Raw genomic sequence first — 13,476 nt, 5'->3', positions numbered from 1 at the left:
TATTATAATGGGGATGAGATCATGTCGCTTCTCTGCTCAAAACCCACCAGTGCCTCCTAGCTCAGAGCAAAAGCTGGAGTCCTTCATATATGTGACAGGAAAGCCTATCTGATCTGGAAGGCCGACCTACCTCTCTGGCCTCTCCTCCTGCCATCCCCCTAGCTCACTGCCTCTCCAGTCGCACCGGCCTCCTTGCTGTAACTTGATTGCAGCCAGTCCCCACCCCCACCTCCACCCCCACCCCCAGCCTCTGTCCCCCACATCTCATATCCTCACAAGCCCCCCACTCTGCCTGTGTCCCCCATTTTTCTAACATGCCCTGTACGTGCTAAGTTGCTTCAGTTGTGTCCGACTCTTTGTGATCCTATGGACTGTAGCCCACCAGGCTCCTCTGTTCATGGGATTCTCCAGACAAGAATACTGGAGTGGGTTGCCATGCCCTCCTCCAGGGATCTTATCTCCATGCCCTGCATCTCCTGTATTGCAGGCAGATACTTTATCGCTGACCCATTTCGGAAGCCCCTCTAACATCCTCTGTTTTACTGATTTCATTTATAATATGTCCTCCCAACCAGAATGTGGGCTTTGTGAGGACAAGGATTTTCACGGGCTGGGTTCACTGCTGAATTCTAAGCAGTGAACCAGTATCGGACACCATGTAGATGCCAGGGGGCCAGGATAAGATACAAGTCACTGCCCACGGAGATAGCTGTGTCCTAAATGGCATGGGGTGGCCGGGAGAATGGGAATATGAGAAGGAGGGACTAACCGTGTGTGGTGGGAGGCTGGGGAGTAGTTGAGGAAAAAGCCTTCACAGAATTGTTAATTGTTGTGAATGTTTGACCTAGGTCTTGACAGTTTAAGAAGGCTACAGCCTTGGTAGGGGAGGAACAGCCATGGTCGGGGAGGAAATGCACTATTGCATGAGGGCACGAGAAATGGCACATGGATTTTATCTGTGTTATTTGTGGAGAGGTACTTCCCAATAGATCCTAAAATCTTTTCTTTCACATTTCAGAAATAAAACTCAAAATTTGTTTTTTTCACTTTAGCACAAAATGCAATCACCAAATAAAGGCAATATTTATCTGTGATCCTATAACATATGATTAAATTTTAATGTACATTTGGTCCCCAAATTTTATATATCATCTTGTTTGTTGACAGATCATACGTTTTTGCAATTAATTTAAAACTAGCGCCCATCACTTCTTTGATAAGGAAGAGTGTTTTTTTAATCATCAGTTTACTTAAGTACTTTAAAGTTGTCTTAACAATATACTGCTACAATTGTGTTTTTCTTAAAATAACTTTCTTGAGACAGTCTGTGACAGAGGTAACATTGTGGGGACAGGTCAATGTAGGGGACTAGAGACTGGGAAAAGGCTAGAAGACCATAGTTTCTATTAATTTGGCCAGTTGGGTGGAATGTCATTAAATAAAGAGAACAGAGGGAAGGTCTGTATAGAGGAGATAATTTGTTTTTTAACATCTTGAGTGTGAGAAGCTTTCATGGCCTGGCATCCAAGTGAAAAATATTAAAGTCTTGGAAACACCGTTTTGATCTGAGCAGAGAGATCAGAACCAGAGAAATTATTCTGTGAGCTGGTACTTCTATCAGTGCATCCAACACACTTTATTATAATATACTTCATTAAGTTGTCTGGCTCTACCGCCATACAGTAAGTTCATTATGGCAGGAACCATATATATCTTGTTATTTTCCTGGGATCCAACACAGTGTGCAGCATATAGTAACAGCCCAGTGAATGCTTCTTAAGCGAATGCTTCAAAAAAGTTACTCTTTTGTCATTTACTATGCAAAAATGACAAGAGTTGTAAATCACTAAGGAAGCTGTCAAGAGAGCGTATGACTGTGAAAGGGATTTGAGCATCAAAAAGCATTGGCAAGCATTTGCCTGAGTAATCTCTAAGATCTCAGTAGGTTCTGTGATCCTAAATTAATCATTTATGGAACACTTGCTCTGTAGGACCAGCAATGGGGTTCTGTGGCATTCACATCATTCTAGAACAAATACCAGAATCGATGACTGTAGTGATTTTTAAAATACAGTCATCCCTTGTCTCTCAGTATCTGTGGGGGCTTAGTTCCAGAACCCTCCATGGATACCAAAGTCCATGGATGCTCAAGTCTCTTATATAAAGTGGGGAAGGATTTGCATATAATCTACATATAACATCCCATACACTTTAAATCATTTCTAGATTACTTGTAGTGTCTAGTACAATATAAATGCTATATAAATAGTTTAAAATGCAATGTAAATGCTATGTGAATAGTTGGCAATGGGTGAAAAATTCAAGTTTTGTTTTTTGGATCTTTCTGGAGCTTTTTTTTTTAAATGTTTGTCTGTGGTTTTTTGAATCTGCAGATATGGAACCCACAGGTATGGAGAGTTATACCAGTTCTTTGACATCCCTCCCTTCAGGTAATCTCCTTCCCCTGCCTTTGAATATAGTGAACCTTGGTAACTCATTTCTAAAGCACTGTATGTGGTAACAGTGTCAGACTTTATTTTTTTGGGCTCCAAAATCACTGCAGATGGTGACTGCAGCCATGAAATTAAAAGACGCTTACTCCTTGGAAGAAAAGTTATGAGCAACCTAGATAGTATATTCTAAAGCAGAGACATTACTTTGCCAACTAAGGTCCGTCTAGTCAAGGCTATAGTTTTTCCAGTAGTCATGTATGGATATGAGAGTTGGACTGTGAAGGAGGCTGAGCGCCGAAGAATTGATGCTTTTGAACTGTGGTGTTGGAGAAGACTCTTGAGAGTCCCTTGGACTGCAAGGAGATCCAACCAGTCCATTCTGAAGGAGATCAGCCCTGGGATTTCTTTGGAAGGAATGATGCTAAAGCTGAAACTCCAGTACTTTGGCCACCTCATGTGAAGAGTTCACTCATTGGAAAAGACTTTGATGCTGGGAGGGATTGGGGGCAGGAGAAGAAGGGGACGACCGAGGATGAGATGGCTGGATGGCATCACTGACTCGACGGACGCGAGTCTGAGTGAACTCCGGGTGTTGATCATGGACAGGGAGGCCTGGTGTGCTGCGATTCATGGGGTCGCAAAGAGTCGGACATGACTGACCAACTGAACTGAACTGAACTGTATGTGGTGAAGGTGGTACTACATGGCTTCTGAGCTGTGTCAAGAAAATGCAGCTCCCACCTGGCTTTCTCCAGACGACACGTGCCTTTGGATCCCTGAGCCATAGGTAGGAAGTCTGGCCACCCTGAAGTTGCCCTGCTGGAGAGTCCATGTGGGGAGACTTTATGGAGATAGAGATGCTGGAGGAGCCCCAGTTGTTCCAGTCCAGGAGCCAAGGGTGTGAGGAAACCTTCCCATGTCCACCCTGAGCTCCTGTCTGATGGACCGCACCACATAGGAGATCCTGAGACCAGTTAACCCCCAGCGCTGTGAGAAATAGTAATGGTAGCACGCGGTTGTTGTCGGTGTTTTGCACCGTTGATTTTGGGATGGTTTGATATGTATTACCAGATAACCAGAACACATGCTAGAGTCTTTACTGGGTTGGGTTCACTACTAGAACCACTCTCTGCTTCTTTCATTCATCCCCTTTTGAGGAAAATACTAAAGATAGATATGTTTAGAATATCTTCACTCTTCACATTTGAAACCATCTCCCACAGGACGCCTCTGCTCACATCCTCTGAGCCAGGGAGATGGGTGGGTCTTCTCACCCTAAGATATCTTTTCATTTCTTTCTTATCAACAGATGCTAACAGATTTGTGAAATTACGGGATATTTTCATTTTTCCTTTGTGCTTTTCTGTGTTTTTTTTTTTTTTTGCCAAATTGTCTACATTGAACAGATATTATTTTTGTAAACAGAAATAGTAAATGTAACTAAGGAAAAAATATATCCATTAAGGAAGATGAGAAAGTTCTGAAGATAAATAGTGGTGATGGTTGAACAACAGTGTGAACATACAGAATGCCACTGAACTGTACACTTAAAATGTCTGAAATGGTGAATTTTGTCATGTATAGTTTACCATAATGGGAAAACATATACAATCCTGTAAAACTCGACTTGAGTCTCAGCTCCTTCAAGGTTACCTTCCAGATGTCACCAATCCAAACCTATTAAACTCATTAAATATCTGAAATGCTGGATATTGGCAATGAAAGTGTACTTTAAAAAGAAAAACATTGGAAATGTTAGCAATTAAAACAAAAAATATCAGTGGAAAGGGTGACCAGTTTGGGATTGAATCTGTAATAAATACATACACTTTTTAAAAAAATTACCATTAAAAAAAATCATGTTCCTTACTTATTTTTGGCGGTGCTAGGTCTTCGTTGCTGCATGGACTTCTCTTTAGCTGTGCAGAGGCTACACTCTGGTTGCTGTGAACAGGCTTCTCATCGCAGTGGCCTCTCCTGCAGGGCACAGGCTGTAAGCTGAGCGGGCTTCAGTAGTTGCGCCCCTTGGCTCCAGAGCACAGGCTCAGTAGTTGTGGCTTACAGGCTTAGTTGCTCCATGCCATGTAGGATCTTCCCAGACCAGGGATCGAATCTGTGTCTCCTGCACTGACAGGCAGATTCTTTACCACTGAGCCATCAGGGAAGCCGATACATACACTTAAAAAAAAAAGATAATTATATAGATAAAAGAAAGTTCTGCATAAATGAAAATGATTCAGTTTATTACAATATGTGACTCATCTCTGAGTACCTTTACATAGTTATAATGATGTAAACACTGAATATGGATCTAAGTAAAACTGCAGTAGAACTGCTCTATTGAAAAGATGAGGAGGGGGGTAAGCGGTGTGTGTGTTTAGTGGAAATGGGAGGGAAAACAGCTAAATTCTAATCTTTCGTAGTGGGACACCACTAGATAATGAAGTAAAACTGGAAAAAAGAATCACAAAGTAACATTACAAACATGTTATTTAGAGATTTTAGATCTTGACTCCTTAAGCTATGTGCGTATGTAACTATGATAGATTTAAAACTTAAAAAAAGAGATGATACAAGTATTGTTCACATGGTGCCCTCCTGCCCTGAGCCATCCCTCCCCCACAGCTTTCTACACCACCTTGCTGAGCCCAGCAGCTAATTCCTGCTGGAATCACTGCTCTTGGACACCCGCTTGTGCCTAAGGCCACCTTTCCCCTGCAGGCCTGGGTTTGGAGTGGCTCTTTCTGTCCCCTTGTGTGGGACCTCTGTACACCCAACACGGTGGGCTGAGACCAGCTCTCTCCCGAGGTCTCTGGAAGATCCGCCTGTAGCTGGATATACTGACTGTGGCAGGATGCAAGCCCTGCCTTCTGAGGAACTGAAGGCAGGTGATGCTGGTCACACTGTCCACCCATCTTTGGAAGCTGCACCCTCCATGCTGGATACTGTGGCCTCCTTCAGCCCCTGGGGGCCCAAGTCCTCCCCAGGTCCTGTCCTACCTAATAGCCTTTTTCCTCTTCACTTTCCCCATTAAAGTATATATGTCTTAGGGGCTTACCCGGTGGCTCAGTGGTAAAGAGTTTGCCTGCCAATGCAGAGTCCGCCTGCAATGCAGGAGACACAGGTTCCATCCCTGACCTGCGAAGATCCAACATGCCTCAGGGCAGCTAAGCCCGTGCGCCACAACTGTCGAGCCTGTTCTCTAGAGCCCAGAAGCGGCAGCTACTGAGCCCACGGGCCATAATTACCAAAGCTTGCGCAACCTAGAGCTCGTGCTGTGCGATGAGAGAAGTCAGTGCAGTGAGAAGCCATGCACAGCAAACAACGGTAGCCCTCACTCTCCGCATGGGTAGCCCACACTCTCTGCACAGCCTAACAAAGACCCAGCAAGGCCAAAAGTAAGTCAGTAAAGTTAAAGTATATCTGCTCATGACCCACCTTCTCTTCTGGTCTCTCAGACAAACTAAAGCTGTTGAGGGGCCGCCAGCAGGAGAGGGGCAGGGGCCAGATGCACAACCCCGAGGGCTCTCACTGTTCAAGGCCCTTACAGCCCATCCCAGCACTCCCCTTCCCTATCATAGCCTCCACACTCAGCTTCCAGCCTTCCAGAGTGCCGGCTCCCAAACTTTACCCACTTCATGCCTGTGAGGAAAGGATTCTTTGCCTAGAATGACTTACTCTCACCTGGAGAAACTCACTCCTTGACACCTAATCCAAATGCCACCTCCTCTGTGCCACCCCACTTGACCATCCTCTTTTCTTTTTAAAATATTTTTATTTATGTATTTATTCTTGGCTGCTCTGGGCCTTCATTGCTGTGTGCGGGCTTTCTCTAGGTGTGGTGAGCCGGGGCTCCTCTTCATTGTGGAGCGGGGACTTCTCGTTGTCATGGCTTCTCTTGTTGCAGCTCCTGGGCTCTAGGGTGCACAGGCTAATTTGTACCAAGACATGTGAGATCTTCCCAGACCAGAGATTGAACCAGTGTCCCCTGTATGGCAAGGTGGATTCTTAACCACTGGGAAGCCCTGACCATCCTCATTTCCACTGCCCGGAGAAAACAGTCACTCATATTTGTTGAGTGCTGTGTGTCAGATACTAGGAATTCTGCATGCATTTTTTTCATAATGAAGCTCACAGCAACTCCATGAAGTAGTACCATTAATAACTCTATGTTATAGAAGAGGTGGCTGAAGCACAGAGAGGTTAAGTAACTTGCCCATGGTCACACAGTAGGAAGTGATTCGGTGGGAGACAGGAAGACAGACTCTCTAGGTCAAAGCCCGTTGTTCTAACTGCCGTTCTTCCCTGCCTCCTGGGGGTGGGGGGGCTCACACAAGACTCAGCACTCAACACCTCTCTTTGTACTGGCCCTCTTTTGCTTATACATCTATGTCCACTTCTGGACTGAGAACCCTTGAGAGTAGACTGACTCCTCTGAGCATTCCCAGATCCCTGAATCCTTCAGCATGAGCCAGGCCATGGCAGTTGCTCAACTCATGTTGCTTGCTCAAGGATGAGTGAAGCCAGGAATAGCATTCTGCTTCTGCACTGTGACCTTGGACAAGCCACACAACCTCCTTGAGCTCTCATTTCTTTCTTTGGAGGAAGAAAAAAAAAAAGCAACATGGTGGGTGGAGGGTATTAATACTGCATAACTAAGCTTACTATGAAGATCAAACTGAACATGATGCTGTCATGAGGAAATATAGTGTAAGCGGGGGGCACTCACCATGTAGGTGTTGCTGCTGCTAAGTCGCTTCAGTCGTGTCCGACTCTGTGCGACCCCATAGACGGCAGCCCACTAGGCTCCCCCATCCCTGGGATTCTCCAAGCAAGAATACTGGAGTGGGTTGCCATTTCCTTCTCCAATGCATGAAAGTGCAAAGTGAAAGTGAAGTTGCTCAGTAGTGCCGAACTCTTAGCGACCCCATGGACTGCAGCCTACCAGGCTCCTCCGTCCATGGGATTTTCCAGGCAAGAGTACTGGAGTGGGGTGCCATTGCTAGCGGTTGATATTCAGGGTTTCTGTGGTGGCCCAGCGGTAAAGAACCAAGGTGCCAATGCAGGAGACGTAAGAGATATGGGTTTGATCTGAGTCAGGAAGATCCTCTGGAGAAGGACGTGGCAACCCACTCCAGTATTGTTGCCTGAAGAACCTCCATGGACAGTGGAGCCTGGCGGGCTATAGTCCGTACAGTCGCAGAGCCAGACATGACTGAAGCAACTTAGCACGCAGCTGGTATTCAGAGGGAAATGTGTCAACTGCTCACAGGTAAAACATGTTATGCTAACAAGGGTCTTACAGTTAATGATACCTTCATCCAAGTTAAAGTGTAATTCTGGAAGATCAGCCTTCAGTCAGGCCAATGAGAAGTATCTGAGGTCAAGGCAGAGCCTGGTCACCCCCATGGGAGGCTTCTGTCCCCACCTTCTTTACTCGTCCTGGAACCTGGTCTTCTCCCAAGATCTCTGGGGCTGACTTATGTTCCCTTCCCCACCCAGCATCTAACTTCTCCCCAGGGCTTGGGTCTGACAGCTCAGGTCTTGGAAAGCAGACTGCTCCCCTTGGCAGCCCTTCACTCCTTGGAGGAGATGAGGTCAGATCAACAGCAGAAGTGCCAACTTGAACTTCATAAATCACTTCCAACACGTTGACCTCACCGCAACTCCGTGAAGAAGGTATTAGAACCCCACTGTAGAGTCCAAGGTTACAGAAGCCAAGGGCTTGCTCAAGAGCACAACTGCTGGACTCAAACACAAGTCTATCAGATTTCAGATACGCTAGTCTTTCTCATGCTCCCCCTTCTTTCTCTGGGCAAGTTCAGGGAGATTCATATCCAAGACCCACCCAGTTCAGGCTTTCTGAGCTCAGCATGAGCTCAGTCCCCAGAGGAGCTCAGATTTCAGGCAAATTCCATATTTCCTTGATTCTAAGACATATTCTTATTTAGTTTTATGTTTCTGATATGAAGATCATAAAAATGATAACAACTGAGATTTTAGGAAATTTAGAAGGAGTCCTGGGACCGCATTCAAGGGTCTCTATTCAGTTACCAACTGGCTCTGTGCCTCTGTCGTTCTAAATGCCTGTGCCTCCGGGAGTTGGCCTGACTTTTGGCACTGGCTCTGCCACTTGACAGCCATGTGGCTCTGTGGTCCTCTCTGGGATTCAGGTTCCTCATCTCTAGAATGATTGGAGGGGTCACTGATTTTATTTACTTATTTAAATTTTTGGCTGTGCTGGGTATTCACTGCTGTGCCTGGGCTTTCTCTAGTTGCAGCAGGCGGTCTTTTCACTGTGATGGCATCTCTCGTTGTGGAGCACAGGCTCTAAGGCACGCAGGCTCAGTAGTTGTGGCAAACACAGGATTAGTGGCTCCATCGCATGTGGCATCTCCCCAGACCAGGGATCAAACCCATGTCCCTGCAGTGGCAAGCGGATTCTTAACCACTGGACCACCAGGGAAGTCCCAGATGATTTCTAAGAGTCTGTTCTAGCTCTGACATTCCATGAATGCGGGCTTCCATTGCTCTGTCTCAAAGGTTCTACATCACTCTGGCTGTACATTAGTATCACTGAGGGAGCTTATCAAATATTATTAAAATATGGCTGACCTCCTCCCCCACCCAGCACCATGTTGATGTAACTGACCCCAGGAAAGACTCAGACATCCGCCTTTTTGTAAGCTCCCCTGGCAATTGTGACTGCAAGCACGGCTCAGAAGTACCACTCCTCCAGACCTAAAGCCTCAGTGCGGGACAAAGAATAGAAATTCCAATGACATTTCAGAGGAGTCTTAAAAGCTTAAATCTGGGGAGAATTTTCTTTTGAAGTCTTACAAATAGATTGTGGATGGGTATTCAGGAACCTATCACCTATCAATTAGATGATCCCATATAGGGGAGGTCAAAATAATTTTTTCATTAAAAATTTTTTGATATTCCAGTATCTAATAACTGATTCCTACCTGACTATAGTAGGTTATGATGGGGAGAGTTAACCAAGTATAATACAGTGCCTAGTCTAACAGTCTGCAATCTTAAGTGCAGAAACAAAATCAGAGGCAAACAGTATGGTATAAAATTAAGTGCTAAATCTAAGATAATTTTTATTGAGCACTTTTATTGCATGCCAGGCACCAAGTGCCTTCTAGTATATTAAACGAATTTAATCCTCACAATAACCCACTGAGGAGTGTTCTGCTACTATTCCTACTTCTAACTTAAGGAAACCAAGGATCAGAGTGTTATGTAAACATGCACAAGCCCATAAAGATAGCAAGTAGCAGAGGCAAGGGTTGAAGCCAGGCTCCAAAGCTGACGCTGGTACCTTTGTGCAATATCACCTATGTTGGCAGGGAGACTCTCATATAAGCTCTGTAGGGTACCAAGAGGAACCTGGGTCTGGCCTCAAAGCATGTGTTCTGCTAATTAAAAGAAGAAAAGGGGAAACTTTGCAGATGCTTGTGGGTGAGAGAAGAGACCATGTGAGGGAATGTGAGGTGACACAAGGCTTTGAGTGTCGAGTGGATTTGACTAGGGACAGGAGTGAGACGGTGCGGATTTATCATGCCGTTAAGAAGGTGGCAGTGCTCTGCCGAGTGCACTAGTGAGGTGGGAGGTGAAGTTGGTCCCGAGGACCTGCTGAGGGCAAGGGCTGTGTCCTCTCCATCTTTGTTTCCTGTACACAGGCCTGGCACATGATTGCTACTATGTTTGGTCAGTGAAGTTGGCAACTGCTTCTTTGAAGTCACTTGGGATTCTCTTTAACCTTTTATTTTGTATTGGGGTATAACCAATTAACAATATCCATTTTAAAAATAGCCGTGGGTACATGTCAATCCCAAACTCCGTAACTATTTCCCCTGGCAACCATAAGATCATTTTCAAAGTCTGTGGGGTCTCTGTCTTGTAAGTAGGTTCTTTGTATCATTTCTTTTTAGATTCCACATATAAGTGGTGTCATACGATATTTCTCCTTCTCTGAAGAAAGTCACTTGGAAAAAAATTTTTTTAAGTAGAAAACAAAACTTTAATGAAAACTTGAAAGCTCCAGTATGAAGTAACAAAATCAACAACCTACAAATCTTTCAGTCCTCTGCCTTTCAAGCAAAATATTCTCTTCAAAAAAAAAAAAAAGCCCATTTCATAATAAATATCCCCATCTATAGGTTAGGCATGTCTGAGCTGATACATGGATATAAAATTCAAAAGAGAAGGAAACAAAAATATTTTAAAAATAAAAATCTGAATCCTTTCCTTGAGTTGTATTGCAATATGGTTACCAACATATGCAGCACCTTGTAATAATCAGGTTACTGATTGGAGTCCTGGAACAGCCCCTGAAATGAAAGAACAAGAGATCCTAGTTGTTCATGAGTCACAGGTTGGCAGCAGAAGAAAAACTGACAGTACTTGGACAGGTACTCAAATACATGAAATCCACATGTTCTGAACAATTACACACTCACTTCAAATAGCTAATAGTCTATATGGTTTTACAAAAGTAAGCAGCTCAGAGCCTGGAATATGGATAGTTGCCCTCTGAGTGATGGGCATTCCTAAAGCATACTTAATGCTTTTTTTTTTTTTAATCAACACATGACTCCATATGAGGGGACCAGTCAAACATCAGATCTCATCTCACAGATTACCTTGGGTGTAGAAACTTCAGATGCCACTTATTTTGTTTTAGTTGCTCAGTTGTGTCCGACTCTTTGTGACCCCATGGACTGTAGCCTGCCAGGCTCCTCTGTCCATGGGATTTCCCAGGCAAGAATACTGGAGTGGGTTGCCATTTCCAGCTCCAGGTGGAATTCTTTATCTTCACTCTCTACTCCAACCCAGCACGATATTACAGGTCCTAGACCGAGGAGGTAGGAGCAGATAGGACTGAGGACGGACAGCTGAGACAACGAAAAACAATGACGTGGCTCAGCAACACTCCATTAAGTGCCCAAGTACATTAGGTACAGAGGGTGGCATTCACATGCCTGCTGAGTATGGCACTGTGGCCATACATGTGCCCAGAAACCGAGCCAACATGGAGAGTCCATTTCACAGAAGAGCACTGTGGTTTCCAGAATCTACCTGGCCAGATGACCTTACTGCGAATAATTGTCACTTGTGAGAGGAATGCTGAAAGTGAAAGTGTTAGTCACTCAGTCGCATCAAACTCTGCGACCCCAGGGACTGTAGCCAGCCAGACTCCTCTGTCCCTGGGATTCTCCAGGCAAGAATACTGGAGTGGGTTGCCACTTCCTTTTCCGGGGGATCTTTCCGACCCAGGGATCGAACTGCATTGTAGGCAGATTCTTTACCATCTGAGCCACCAGGGGAAGTCTGAGAACGCTTAACTATGCCCTTCTGCAGAGCGCTTTTCTGGTGAAGATGTGCAGGTGGGGGCAGTGGCAGGGAGTGGACTCCTGACACTGGCTAAGGGCCATTGTCCTGTTCCCAAACTTCTATTTCAAGAGCTCAAGTAGGGAGCCAATTTAGAAGGTGTATCTTTCGTAAGGAGCACACAAACTCAAAAATCTCATTCCCTGTCTCAGACCTGATCCCACGTAATCCATTTCAGTGAGAGCTCACACCCATCCAGGGGGGCATGGCCAGGGCACCAGATCTGTGGACAGAACTAGGCTGATTATTTAAATCCTGTTAATTCCCCAAACTGCTCCAAGCCCCAAATAAAATTATGGTTATGAGATCCTTACACTGCAGTTGTTTTAACTCTGCTCCCCTCCAAAGCAAGAAGGGATCAATCCATATTTCTCATAACCACTGCATGGGTGAGGTCAGGCCAGAGGGCCATCAGAGGCCTTGAGGTCATACGCTTGCTCTGACAGGACCCTGGAGCCCAAGAGCCACTGGCAAGTCCGCAGTGCCATCCATCTTTGTGGGATGACTATGGGCAGTTTGAAAGCTAATTTTTGATTAGCAATAATCCTGGCTAAATTAAAGAGATCATAGTCTATAAAAAGTTTCTCATCTGGAGTGCCATAAATTATATGTACGCTTGAGGCACTAAATTTCTTTAGTTTGGGTGGGTCTGGCTGATCATATCTGGCTAAAAGTAATCTCAACAGGTTAACCCAGTGCACCTTAGTTTATCCCAGAGTCATTTAAATGTCTTTTTTTCCTTTTTTAAATATGTCATGAGGTAAAAAGGATATATGGCAGTAAGATGTTTAATCTTTTATTTCTAAATTTTTATATATAAAAGTTTAAAGACCCTAATATAGAACACAGCATTAAAACAAACAAACATTATCCCTTTGAGACTCTGATGCCAAAGCCCTGCTCCCCGGAAGGCACCCCCACTCACTCATGGAGTATTTTGCATACAACTTCAGAGGGCTATAGAATCCAAACTGAAGGTCTGTTCTGGAAGAATTATGAGACAAATACAAATTTACTATTTTTAGAGGGGTTCATCTGCTTCTTTCCTCCACCCTTTCTCTAGTTCAGCCTTTAAAGACCAGAGAATTGCCAAAGAAACCTCTGAGGAAAGTATTACACTGAACTCCCTTGTAACTTCCTAGGGAGCATGCAGAAGCCGCTGTCAACTCCAAGAGGTATTCCAGAGAAACTGCCAGCTGCTCAGGGAGGAGATGCTCATCACTGGCTCCAAGCATCGCCCACCCTTGCAGTACCAGCTCCGGGTGCTGGGAACCACTTACCCATACAAAGCACACCTCCCTCTGTGTCTGGATGCATCTTTTAAAGTGAAAGTTGCTCAGTTGCATCCGATTCTTTGCAATCCCACGGAATATTCAGTCCATAGAATTCTCCAGGCCAGAATACTGGAGTGGGTACCTTCTCCCTTCTCCAGGGAATCTTCCCAACCCAGGGATTGAACCCAGGTCTCCTGCACTGCAGGCAGATTCTTTACCAGCTGAGCCACAGGGGAAGCCCAAGAATACTGGAGTGGGTAGCCTATCCCTTCTCCGGGGATCTTCCTGACCCAGGAATCAAACCAGGGTCTCCTGCATTGCAGGCAGATTCTTTACTAACTGAACTA

Source organism: Capricornis sumatraensis, chromosome 2 (genome assembly GCF_032405125.1).
Source record: "Capricornis sumatraensis isolate serow.1 chromosome 2, serow.2, whole genome shotgun sequence".
Lineage (NCBI taxonomy): Eukaryota > Metazoa > Chordata > Mammalia > Artiodactyla > Bovidae > Capricornis > Capricornis sumatraensis.
Note: the sequence above shows the minus strand (reverse complement) of the source record.